The sequence below is a fragment of the Anomaloglossus baeobatrachus genome, chromosome 11 (genome assembly GCF_048569485.1).
Source record: "Anomaloglossus baeobatrachus isolate aAnoBae1 chromosome 11, aAnoBae1.hap1, whole genome shotgun sequence".
In the NCBI taxonomy this organism is placed as follows: domain Eukaryota; kingdom Metazoa; phylum Chordata; class Amphibia; order Anura; family Aromobatidae; genus Anomaloglossus; species Anomaloglossus baeobatrachus.
The window spans coordinates 96,361,144-96,373,832 of record NC_134363.1 but is presented as its reverse complement, the minus strand read 5'-3'; positions in this window follow the sequence as shown (position 1 = coordinate 96,373,832).

Sequence of the window (12,689 nt, the reverse complement as noted above, 5' to 3'; positions counted from 1 at the left end):
TCTAACAAGCCAGGCAAAGCTCTGGCTAGGTTTCTTAATCCTCACTTGCCCTCTACATTTATTCCCACCATAAAATCACCATCTGGCCATTCAGCACATAAACCTCATGAAATTGCAGAGGTATTCCGAGACTATTATGACGGGTTGTACAATCTAGGTGGCCCAGTTGCGGACATGTCCCCAACAAATTTCCAAGCGAAAGTGGACGACTATGTCGATGGTACCCCTCTCCCCCCACTGAACCATGTGGACTCTCTCATGCTAGATAACCCTTTTAGCAAACAGGAGGTCACTGAGGTTACTAGGGGTCTAGCCAATGGTAGGAGTCCTGGCCCAGATGGCTTCCTGGCCAATTTCTATAAGCAATTTGCCTTGGAACTGACGCCCTTCCTAACCAGGACCTTTAATGATATATCCTCAGCTTGCCCCTTTGCCGCGCAAACTCTTGCGGCTACCATAACGGTGATTCCTAAGCCTGGGAAGGACCCATCGCTATGCTCCAACTACCGCCCTATCTCTCTTATAGGGGTAGATGTCAAGATCTTCGCCAAACTAATAGCTAACCGGTTGTCCCCGCTGTTGCCTGCCTCAATCCATACTGACCAAACAGGGTTTGTTCGGGGTAGAGAGGCGCGCGATAACACTATTAAAACTCTACTTTTGACCTCCCACATGTACAGACAAGGTACTCCAGCCTGCCTCCTATCGATCGATGCCGAGAAGGTATTCGATCGTCTTAACTGGACCTTCCTCCACTCATCCCTAAGGCAGCTGGGAATCGGTCAAACTATGTTGGAGAGAATTTTTGCCCTGTATTATAAGCCCTCGGCACGAGTTCGAGCCAATAATACTCTATCCTCTCCTCTGCAAATATCTAATGGCACTAGACAGGGGTGCCCTCTTTCACCCCTTCTATATGTGATAGCCATGGAGCATTTGGCTATATCCCTTCGAAACTCCCCCGATATAAAGGGCTTTGATATAGGTCAAAAATATTATAAAATTGCCTTGTACGCCGATGATCTCCTTCTATATCTAACAAACCCGGAAATCGCCTTCCCAACTCTCATCCAGGAATTTCAACGATTTGGCATAGTTTCTAACTTCAAAGTAAACTACTCAAAGACAAAGGCCCTTAATATTACTCTTCCTTCCACACGAGTCAACAGACTAAAATCCGCCTTCCCATTTAAGTGGGAGACTCAATCTATCAAGTATCTTGGGATATTTGTTTCGGCCAATCCAGATGAGTTGTTTATGGCTAATTACTCCCCACTACTTACTAGGACTCTTGCAGATCTTAATAGATATAACCGGGGCCGGCTTTCCTGGTTTGGCCGGATCAATGCCCTCAAGATGGACATACTCCCGAGGTTCCTTTATTTATTCCAAACAGTCCCGGTAAAGGTTACTAAACAGTATTTTAGACAGCTACAGAGGGCGTGTATCAGATTTGTCTGGGGGACGGGGAGACCTCGGATTCGATACGCCACACTGGTGAGACCCAAATCCAGGGGAGGCGCTGGTCTACCTGACTTCGAAAAGTACTATCAGAGTGTCCTCCTCATGAGGGACTTATATTGGAGATTTAACGATCTCAATAAACAATGGGTGGGCGTTGAGTCTCGTCTCTCCTCGTTCCCTTTGGCACAGCTTCTATGGGCCCCCCTTCATCAGAGACCGGCGGTCTCGGGGTTTCAACCTCTGACTCAGGCGCTCATGCTTTTCTGGGACAGACATCTGGAGACGTTAAACTTATCCCACAGACCGGGGAGTATGAGCCCACTTTTTAATAATTCAGACTTTCCCCCTGCGTTGAAGAGATCCACCTACTTGTGTTGGGACTCTACAGACAGAGTTACACTAGGACAGGTTGCCAGGAGACTATCTGGAACGGCGTCTTTTGGGGCTTTGCAGGAGTCATGCCCGGAGAGGAGATTATCCTGGCTGGAATATACTCAATTGACCACATTTCTAAAAAAGAAATTCCCGGGAAACGCTCTTTTATCCAAACTTACACACTTTGAGACCCTAATTTCATTAAAAACCGGGCCGCAGCATGCCATCGCATTGATCTACAACCTCTTATGTACAGCCCAGTATAAAGGCACCCCAACGTATTTGGAGGCCTGGCAAAGAGAGCTCCAGATTACGTTGTCGGAACAAGATCATCTCAAAATCTTTACACTCTCTCATAAAATGTCCATTTCTTGTAGTGCACAGGAGAAAAATTTTAAAATTCTTACACGCTGGTACAGATGCCCTGACGTACTGCATAAGATCTTCCCCACAGTACCAGATACCTGCTGGAGATGCGGAGTCGAAATTGGTACTATGAAACATATATGGTGGGATTGCTCCTTGATAAGGTCATTTTGGGATTCAATTTTTGAAGTGTACTTTCAACTGTCAGGTATTCGAGTAATCCCCACTCCTCAAATAGCCTTACTGTCTCTAATTCCTGGATCTCTCTCTGTGACCAAAAGAGGTATCCTGCGCTTTTTTCTCATTGCTGCTCGTATGATTATTCCAAGACATTGGAAGACAACCACCACCCCCTCTTTGAGGGAATTTTTGGAGGAGATAAATAGATTGGAGCGTATGGAATCTCTGATGGCGGATGATAGTGACAAATGGAGTACACATGCTGGCATGTGGACCTACTGGCTCATTTTTCGAGAGACTCCGGAATACTCATCTTGGCTCAGATAAGGGGTATACTTTGGTCCTTTCTCCCTCAGGTTCCTTTATCTGATATTTGTAATCTTTATGACGATTCGTATATTTGTGCGCACAAGTTCTCTGGACGCCCGACTTACCCCTATCTACCTATCTATCCATGTCTCCCCCCCCCCACTCATACCCTCTTCTCCTTTCTATACCGATCTCTCTCTTTCTTCTTCTCTCTCTCTGACCTTCACCAGTCTTTATAGGTAAAATAGTTTCCATTATATTGTTTTGAGATATATTACCATGACATGGTATAACCTGATTTGATTTGCTTTCTCTGTTTTTTCTGTTTTCTTCTCTTATTTTACTATTCCTATCTTAGTAAAAGTACTCACAATACAGTGCTATTTGCCTGATACACATGTTTAACTAACTTCAGCCGATGTACATTTGCATCTTATATGTGTTATGAGCGATGCTTTGTTCAATTTGCCTTAAACTCAATAAAATTATATACAAAAAAAAAGGTTTGGGAAAAAAACCCAACATTAAACACAGAAGGAGGTAGGCCATGCCAAATTAGGTAATACACCAGGGAATCACTAAATAGTGATCCCTAGGTGGGTATATTCTTCAAGGAACATAATGAAAAAAGGAGGAAAAGAAGAACCAAAGAATCTATAAAGTGAAATATTAAATACTTTATTTTAATGCAAAAATTAGTGACACATAGAAAAACATTTAAGATCAGATGCAATGAAAATTGAGGTAAAATTGCATAATTAAACTGCACAGATCGTGACAGGAAAAGAAGGACCCCTCTCCCAAGTAAGGCGACCAACCGTGGTTATTTGTATAAAAAACAGAGAAACTGATTGCAATCAGATGGGCCTATTTCTCAAAACAGAAGAACACAATATGCAAATTATAGTTTTACAAAGTGATGGATGTAGTGGCGTAGTGTATGGATGGGGAATTAATATACCGCAATTGCGGGATAAATATTGTGAGACTGTGACCGGGGTTATCTATGACGGCCGGTATGTCTCGCCCCGGTTGTGCTCACTCCATGATAGAAAGTAAATCCACTCTAGGGTTAATGCTGTTTCCCTACAGGCTGAAGGAAGGGTTAAATGGAAACAGGAACAAGGGCAGGTGTGCCGGGTGTGAGGGAGTGAACAGAACTCCCTGAGTTCTCTGCTGGAGAGGCACATTTATATTGTTGTGGACTTTTGTTTGGACATTAAACCGTGTGCTGTGAACCTTAATGCCTGGATCCCGTGTCTTCTGCTGCGCAGCCGACCACGCTACCTCACATATGGTGGAGAATCGGCGGGCATGCCAGCCCGGTGAGGTGTAGCTTCCATTTCTGGTGACCCGGTAGAACATGTCCTGGATTCAAGCGGCTATACTACAGCCTAAACCCGGCAACGCCATGGAGGACATACTAAAGCAGCTGGCTCAGGCTACTGCACAGCAACAACAGATGAATACACACCTGCTCCGGACGTTGGATCATCAGCAGCAACAGCACCAGCAATCCTTGAAATTGCAGGAACAGAGGCACCAAGAACAGATGGTCCTCCTGGCCAAGTCGATCCGTGCCAGACCGGCAGCAACAACCCCGGGACCGGGTGACGACAGCAGCGTCCGGAAAGCGGTGAGACAAGCGTTGCAAAAGATGACCCCGGGGGATGATGTGGAAGCGTTCCTGGCGGTGTTTGAGCGGGTGGCCGAGCGGGAAAAGCTGCCGACCCCCCAGTGGGCTGAGGTATTGTCGCCCTATCTGACGGGGGAACCCCAAAAAGCGTACCTGGACCTCTGTACCGAGGACGCCATTGACTATGTGACCCTGAAAGCCGAAATACTGGCTCGGTTGGGGGTGAATACCTATGTACGGGCTCAGCGGGTAAATCAGTGGTTCTATGAGGAAGCCAAACCCGTACGCTCCCAGGCCTATGACTTATTGCATCTTGTAAAAAAGTGGTTGCAGCCTGACACTCTGAGCCCGGCGCAAATGGTGGAAAGGGTAGTAGTGGATCGTTTTGTGCGCACTTTACCCGTCACCGTTCAACGGTGGGTAGGAAAGGGTGACCCGAGTACCCTGGACCAATTAGTGTCCCTGGTAGAGCGGCATGTGGCTACGCAGGAGCGACTATTGCAAAGGTTCTATTGGCCCGGGGTCTTTGGGGAGGTAAAACGGTTCTGCGAAACCTGCCCGGAGTGTCAGCTTACCGCACCCCTGACCCATTTTCGCAGTCCGTTGGTACCGTTACCCATTATAGAAGTCCCTTTTGAACAGATAGGGATGGATCTGGTGGGGCCCCTCGTAAAGTCCGCTCGAGGGCACCAACACATCCTAGTGATTGTTGACTATGCCACCCGGTATCCCGAGGCGATACCTCTCAGACATACTGCAGCAAAGCTTATAGCTCGGGAGTTGTTTGCTGTTTTCTGCCGGGTGGGGTTGCCCAAGGAGATCCTTACGGATCAGGGGACCCCATTCATGTCTAAAGTGACCAAAGAGCTATGCCGGCTACTCCAGATCAAGCAGTTGCGTACGTCTGTGTATCGTCCTCAAACGGACGGTTTAGTCGAGCGTTTCAATAAAACCCTGAAAACAATGCTAAAAAGGGTGATTTCAAAAGACGGGAAAGACTGGGATATGATGCTTCCCTATTTGATGTTTGCCATCCGTGAGGTGCCACAGGCATCCACGGGGTTTTCGCCTTTTGAATTGTTATACGGGCGACATCCCCGGGGATTGTTGGACCTGGCAAAGGAAACATGGGAGCAAGAGCCCACCCCCCATAAAAGTGTGATTGAACACATTTTAGGAATGCAGAACCGCATAAGCGCGGTCATGCCAATTGTGAAGGAGCATTTACAGGAGGCTCAGGCCGCGCAAAGCGGCCGCTACAATAGACAAGCCACCGTGCGGACCTTTAAACCCGGGGATCGGGTGTTGGTATTAATCCCCACGGCGGAGAGTAAATTCCTGGCTCAGTGGCAAGGCCCCTACTAGATAAAGGAAAGAGTCGGGGTGGTTAACTATAAAGTATTGCAGCCCGGTAGGCGGAAACCTGAACAAATATACCATGTCAACTTATTAAAACCTTGGCAGGAACGGGAAAGCCTGATGGCTGTTTTTTCCCCATCTCCCTCCTCTTCGGGTCGTTCACATCCGGCTCCAGCGACCTCCGGAGAGGACGAACCGGAAGTAAGGATTGGAGAAGCCCTCACCAAGACACAGAGGCGAGAGGCCAGACGGTTGGTTCAGCAGAACCCCGATGTCTTCTCCGAGCTGCCCGGTAGGACCAGTCTGATACAACATGATATTGTCACCGAGCCCCATCTGAAGGTACGCCTGAAGTCATACCGGGTACCGGAGGCTCGACGACAAGCCATATCAGAGGAAGTAAAGACAATGTTACGCCTGGGGGTCATCGAAAAATCCCGGAGTGAATGGGCTAGTCCGATTGTCCTAATACCAAAACCCGATGGCTCCTTAAGGTTCTGCAATGACTTTAGGAAATTGAACGAAATATCCAAGTTCGATCTCTACCCCATGCCCCGGGTGGATGAGCTGATTGATAGGCTGGGACAGGCGCGATATTTCACCACGCTCGACCTGACCAAGGGGTACTGGCAGGTGCCACTGACGGAGTCCGCCAAGGAGAAAACCGCTTTTGTTACGCAGGAGGGTCTCTTCCACTATGTTGTCTTGCCTTTTGGGTTACATGGCGCTCCGGCCACGTTCCAGAGGTTGATGGACTTAGTGCTGGAACCCCACCAGGCGTATGCATCAGCGTACCTTGATGACATCATTATTTACAGCTCCGATTGGCAGACCCACTTGGAACAGGTACAAGCGGTGGTAGACGCGCTTCGAACAGCCGGATTGACAGCCAATCCCAAGAAATGTGCGTTGGGACTCACAGAAGCCCGCTACTTGGGCTACGTGATAGGCCAAGGAGTGATCAAGCCCCAAATTAACAAGGTTGAGGCAATCCAGAAGTGGCCTAGACCCCTGACCACGAAGCAGGTTAGGGCCTTCCTGGGTATCGTGGGGTACTACAGGAGGTTTGTAAAGGATTTTGCGGGACTATCAGCCCCCTTGACGGACCTTCTCAAAGGCAAGAAGTCCGTCATGGTGCGCTGAACTCCGCAGGCCGAGGACTCCTTCCGGGCCCTGAAGGGGGTCCTGTGCGGACAGCCCGTTCTTGTACACCCTGATTTCCGGAAGGAGTTCATAGTACAGACTGACGCCTCAGAGGTCGGCCTGGGGGCTGTGCTGTCTCAGGTGGTTCAGGGGAAGGAACACCCCGTCACCTTCTTAAGTAGGAAGCTCACCCCTCCCGAGCGGAATTATAGCGTAGTGGAGAAGGAGTGCCTGGCGATCAAGTGGGCCTTGGAGTCCCTACGCTATTACCTGCTGGGATGGCAGTTTCGCTTGGTGACTGATCACTCTCCGCTGGTCTGGATGAGGTCCGCCAAGGAACGGAATGCCCGGGTTACCCGGTGGTTCCTTTCTCTGCAGAACTTCCGGTTTACGGTTGAACACCGGGCCGGTAGGTTGCAGGGCAACGCCGATGCCTTGTCCCGCGGCCCGTGTTTGATGGCGGGAGTTCAACCCCGCACGCTTGAACTGAGGGGGGGGGGGGGTATGTGAGACTGTGACCGGGGTTATCTATGACGGCCGGTATGTCTCGCCCCGGTTGTGCTCACTCCATGATAGAAAGTAAATCCACTCTAGGGTTAATGCTGTTTCCCTACAGGCTGAAGGAAGGGTTAAATGGAAACAGGAACAAGGGCAGGTGTGCCGGGTGTGAGGGAGTGAACAGAACTCCCTGAGTTCTCTGCTGGAGAGGCACATTTATATTGTTGTGGACTTTTGTTTGGACATTAAACCGTGTGCTGTGAACCTTAATGCCTGGATCCCGTGTCTTCTGCTGCGCAGCCGACCACGCTACCTCACAATATATATTTATGTGGCGTTAAATAGCCAATCCGTACACTAGGGCATACATATAGAAAAATACATCTCAATGGAGGTGCTTGTTACTAGGAGGTTTGAAGGCTAGTAAAAAACAGGGTAATGAGTGCATTTAATGTGCACTATCGCCTCAGATATGTGGGTTGGAATGAGACATAACATGACTAGTAAATAGTGGGATCTGTGAAGCCTGTATTGAAAAAAGGGGAAGCCATCAAAGGGATGTAAAGGAATTCCAATAGTTACCTGTTAATAGTATGGGGTCGCAGAGAGCGGGAGAGGGGTCCCCCCAACGATCGTTTCGCAGGAGCGCTTTTTCCAGGGGCAGTGTGAGTGTATAGGGGAAAAGTGCCTCTTTAAATAGTCATGGCACATTTGTAGTAGACCAAATCATTGCAAACTGGTGCGGCGCATGCGCAGATCGCGGAGGACGGGAGGCGGGGAAACCACAAGCGCCGTCATTCAGGCGCACACCCAGAAGTCAGGGATGCGTCACCATGGCTCCCGGGCTTGCGCACACGGCGACGCAGGACATCCCGGCCGTCGGCAGATCAGCGCATGCGCACTGTTGCAACCAGAAGATCTCCTCAGACCAAACATATGAAAGGTCAAGTATTAAGACAATATAGACATAAGAGAAATAGCTCAAAGTTAGAGAATCATAAAATGACATAAGGACATAAAATCAGAGAACATAAACAGGGTAAGTGCAGGTTCCTATAGATTGGTGGATCCGGAATACATCAGATGGAGCTTGTTAAATATAATAGTAGATCTAGAGGAAAAATCTTACATTTATGTAAAATACATATAGGAGAACCTGCATAGAAAAAAAAAGATGAAGAGGAGGAGAACAAATTAATAAAAAATACAGAAATAAAACGTTATATTTTGTATATTCGTATACCAGCCTAATGTGACATATGTGAATTGTAGACACAAAATCACACTATAACAGGTACTGTCAATATCTAATGCACAATAAGGAAATGACATACAGTTAGGTCCAGAAATATTTGGACAGTGACACAATTTTCGCGAGTTGGGCTCTGCATGCCACCACATTGGATTTGAAATGAAACCTCTACAACAGAATTCAACTGCAGATTGTAACATTTAATTTGAAGGTTTGAACAAAAATATCTGATAGAAATTGTAGGAATTGTACACATTTCTTTACAAACACTCCACATTTTAGGAGGTCAAAAGTAATTGGACAAATAAACCAAACCCAAACAAAATATTTTTATTTTCAATATTTTGTTGCGAATCCTTTGGAGGCAATCACTGCCTTAAGTCTGGAACCCATGGACATCACCAAACGCTGGGTTTCCTCCTTCTTAATGCTTTGCCAGGCCTTTACAGCCGCAGCCTTCAGGTCTTGCTTGTTTGTGGGTCTTTCCGTCTTAAGTCTGGATTTGAGCAAGTGAAATGCATGCTCAATTGGGTTAAGATCTGGTGATTGACTTGGCCATTGCAGAATGTTCCACTTTTTTGCACTCATGAACTCCTGGGTAGCTTTGGCTGTATGCTTGGGGTCATTGTCCATCTGTACTATGAAGCGCCGTCCGATCAACTTTGCGGCATTTGGCTGAATCTGGGCTGAAAGTATATCCCGGTACACTTCAGAATTCATCCGGCTACTCTTGTCTGCTGTTATGTCATCAATAAACACAAGTGACCCAGTGCCATTGAAAGCCATGCATGCCCATGCCATCACGTTGCCTCCACCATGTTTTACAGAGGATGTGGTGTGCCTTGGATCATGTGCCGTTCCCTTTCTTCTCCAAACTTTTTTCTTCCCATCATTCTGGTACAGGTTGATCTTTGTCTTATCTGTCCATAGAATACTTTTCCAGAACTGAGCTGGCTTCATGAGGTGTTTTTCAGCAAATTTAACTCTGGCCTGTCTATTTTTGGAATTGATGAATGGTTTGCATCTAGATGTGAACCCTTTGTATTTACTTTCATGGAGTCTTCTCTTTACTGTTGACTTAGAGACAGATACACCTACTTCACTGAGAGTGTTCTGGACTTCAGTTGATGTTGTGAACGGGTTCTTCTTCACCAAAGAAAGTATGCGGCGATCATCCACCACTGTTGTCATCCGTGGACGCCCAGGCCTTTTTTGAGTTCCCAAGCTCACCAGTCAATAACTTTTTTCTCAGAATGTACCCGACTGTTGATTTTGCTACTCCAAGCATGTCTGCTATCTCTCTGATGGATTTTTTCTTTTTTTCAGCCTCCGGATGTTCTGCTTCACCTCAATTGAGAGTTCCTTAGACCGCATGTTGTCTGGTCACAGCAACAGCTTCCAAATGCAAAACCACACACCTGTAATCAACCCCAGACCTTTTAACTACTTCATTGATTACAGGTTAACGAGGGAGACGCCTTCAGAGTTAATTGCAGCCCTTAGAGTCCCTTGTCCAATTACTTTTGGTCCCTTGAAAAAGAGGAGGCTATGCATTACAGAGCTATCATTCCTAAACCCTTTCTCCGATTTGGATGTGAAAACTCTCATATTGCAGCTGGGAGTGTGCACTTTCAGCCCATATTATATATATAATTGTATTTCTGAACATGTTTTTGTAAACAGCTAAAATAACAAAACTTGTGTCACTGTCAAAATATTTCTGGACCTAACTGTATATGGTCAAACATGATGCTCCACAAGAAGGAACCCATATGAATATATGCCGTATCTATAGATGTTAAATATTGAATAGATTATTACAAAAATTAGAACGAGATTAAAGGCAAAACCAAAAATGCGGGGGGGGGGGCACGTTTAACCAAGAGTGGGACACAATGAGGGGCATTTTGGACAAGCACTGGCCGGTATTATTAACCGACCCTGCCTTGGCAGAGGTGCTGTCTGATCGGCCCCTCATGACGGCCAAGCGAGCAAACAACCTTGGGGATCTCCTTGTCAACAGCCATTATATCCCTCCCCGGATGAATTTCTTTGGCTCGAGCGGCCCACTCCGTGGGTGTTTCCCTTGTGGCCATTGTGTGGCAAAATCCTTAGAAGCAACTCCTTTTCCTCCTCTGATGGTACCAAAACCTTTTCCATCCATCATTATATCAACTGTGGGACCACCCACATTGTCTATTATGCTACCTGTACGTGTTCCCTGATCTATGTGGGCCTCACCTCACGTGAGCTCCGCATACGGGTCAGGGAACACGTTCGGGACATCACGGGGGCTAAGGCAGTGGAGGATATTAGCCTCTTAAAGACCCTACCCCGCCACTTTAGACTCCACCACCGGAGCAATCCCAGTTCTCTCCAAGTTCGAGGCATTGATGTAGTTCATGGTGGAATTCGGGGAGGGAACCTGCGCTCTCAGCGAGAGTCCAAATGGATTGTGCTTTTAAACACCTTGGTCCCTAGTGGCCTCAATGAGGTCGTCAGCTATGACCCTTTTTTGTAATAATGAGGGATCTTCTCTCCGGAGACTCTTATTATTTAACATTCTGGATTTAAAATACTCTCATAGATTGTGATCTCTCTCCCAAGTCATTTGTATTTAGCTCTGTTCTTCGCATACCACAGACCCCTGTCGTGCCCCCCGCGCGCATTTTCGGTTTTGCCTTCACTCTCGTTCTAATTTTTGTAATAATCTATTCAATATTTAACATCTATAGATATGGCATATATTCACATATGGGTTCCTTCTTGTGGAGCATCATGTTTGATCATATATGTCATGTCCTTATTGTGCATTAGATATTGACAGTACCTGTTATAGTGTGATTTTGTGTCTACAATTCACAAATGTCACATTAGGCTGGTATACGAATATGAAAAATATATCGTTTTATTTCTGCATTTTTTATTAATTGGTTCTCCTCCTCTTCATCTTCTTTTTTCTATGTAGGTTCTCCTATATGTATTTTACATAAATGCAAGATTTTTCCTCTGGATCTACTATTATATTTTAACAAGCTCCTTCTGATGTATTCCGGATCCACCAATCTATAGGAACCTGCACTTACCCTGTTTATGTCCTTTTGATTTTATGTCCTTATATCATTTTATGATTCTCTAACTTTGAGCTATTTCTCTTATGTCTATATTCTCTTAATACTTGACCTTTCATATGTATGGTCTGAGGAGATCTTCTGGTTGCAACAGTGCACACGCGCTGATCTGCCGACGGCCGGGTGGCGGGGATGTCCTGTGTCGCCGTGTGCGCATGCCCGGGAGCCATGGTGACGCGTCCCTGACTCCTGGGTGTGCGCCTGAATGACGGCGCTTGTGGTGTCCCCGCCTCCCGTCCCTCCGCAATCTGCGCGTGCGCCGCACCAGTTTGCAATGATTTGATCTACTACAAATGTGCCATGACTATTTAAAGAGGCACTTTTCCCCTATACCCTCACACTGCCCCTGGAAAAAGCGCTCATGTGAAACGATCATTGGGGGGACCTCTCTCCCGCTCTCTGTGACACCATACTATTAACAGGTAACTATTGGGATTCCTTTACATCCCTTTGATGGCTTCCCCTTTTTTCAATACAGACTTTACAGATCCCACTATTTACTAGTCATGTTATGTCTCATTCCAACCCACATACCTGTTTTTTACTAGCCTTCAAACCTCCTGGTAACAAGCACCTCCATTGAGATGTATTTTTCTATATGTATGCCCTAGTGTACGGATTGGCTATTTAACCGCCATATGAATATATATTTATCCCGCAATTGCGGTATATTTATTCACCATCCATACACTACGCCACTACATCCATCACTTTGTAAAACTAGAATTTGCATATTATGTGTTCTTCTGTTTTGAGAAATAGGCCCATCTGATTGCCCTCAGTTTCTCTGTTTTTTAATAATTTTCAAATAACCACGGTTGGACGCCTTACTTGGGAGAGGGGTCCTTTTCTTCTTTTCCTGTCACGATCTGTGCAGTTTAATTATGCAATTTTACCTCCATTTTCATTGCATCTGATCTTAAATGTTTTTCTATGTGTCACTAATTTTTGCATTAAAATAAAGTATTTAATATTT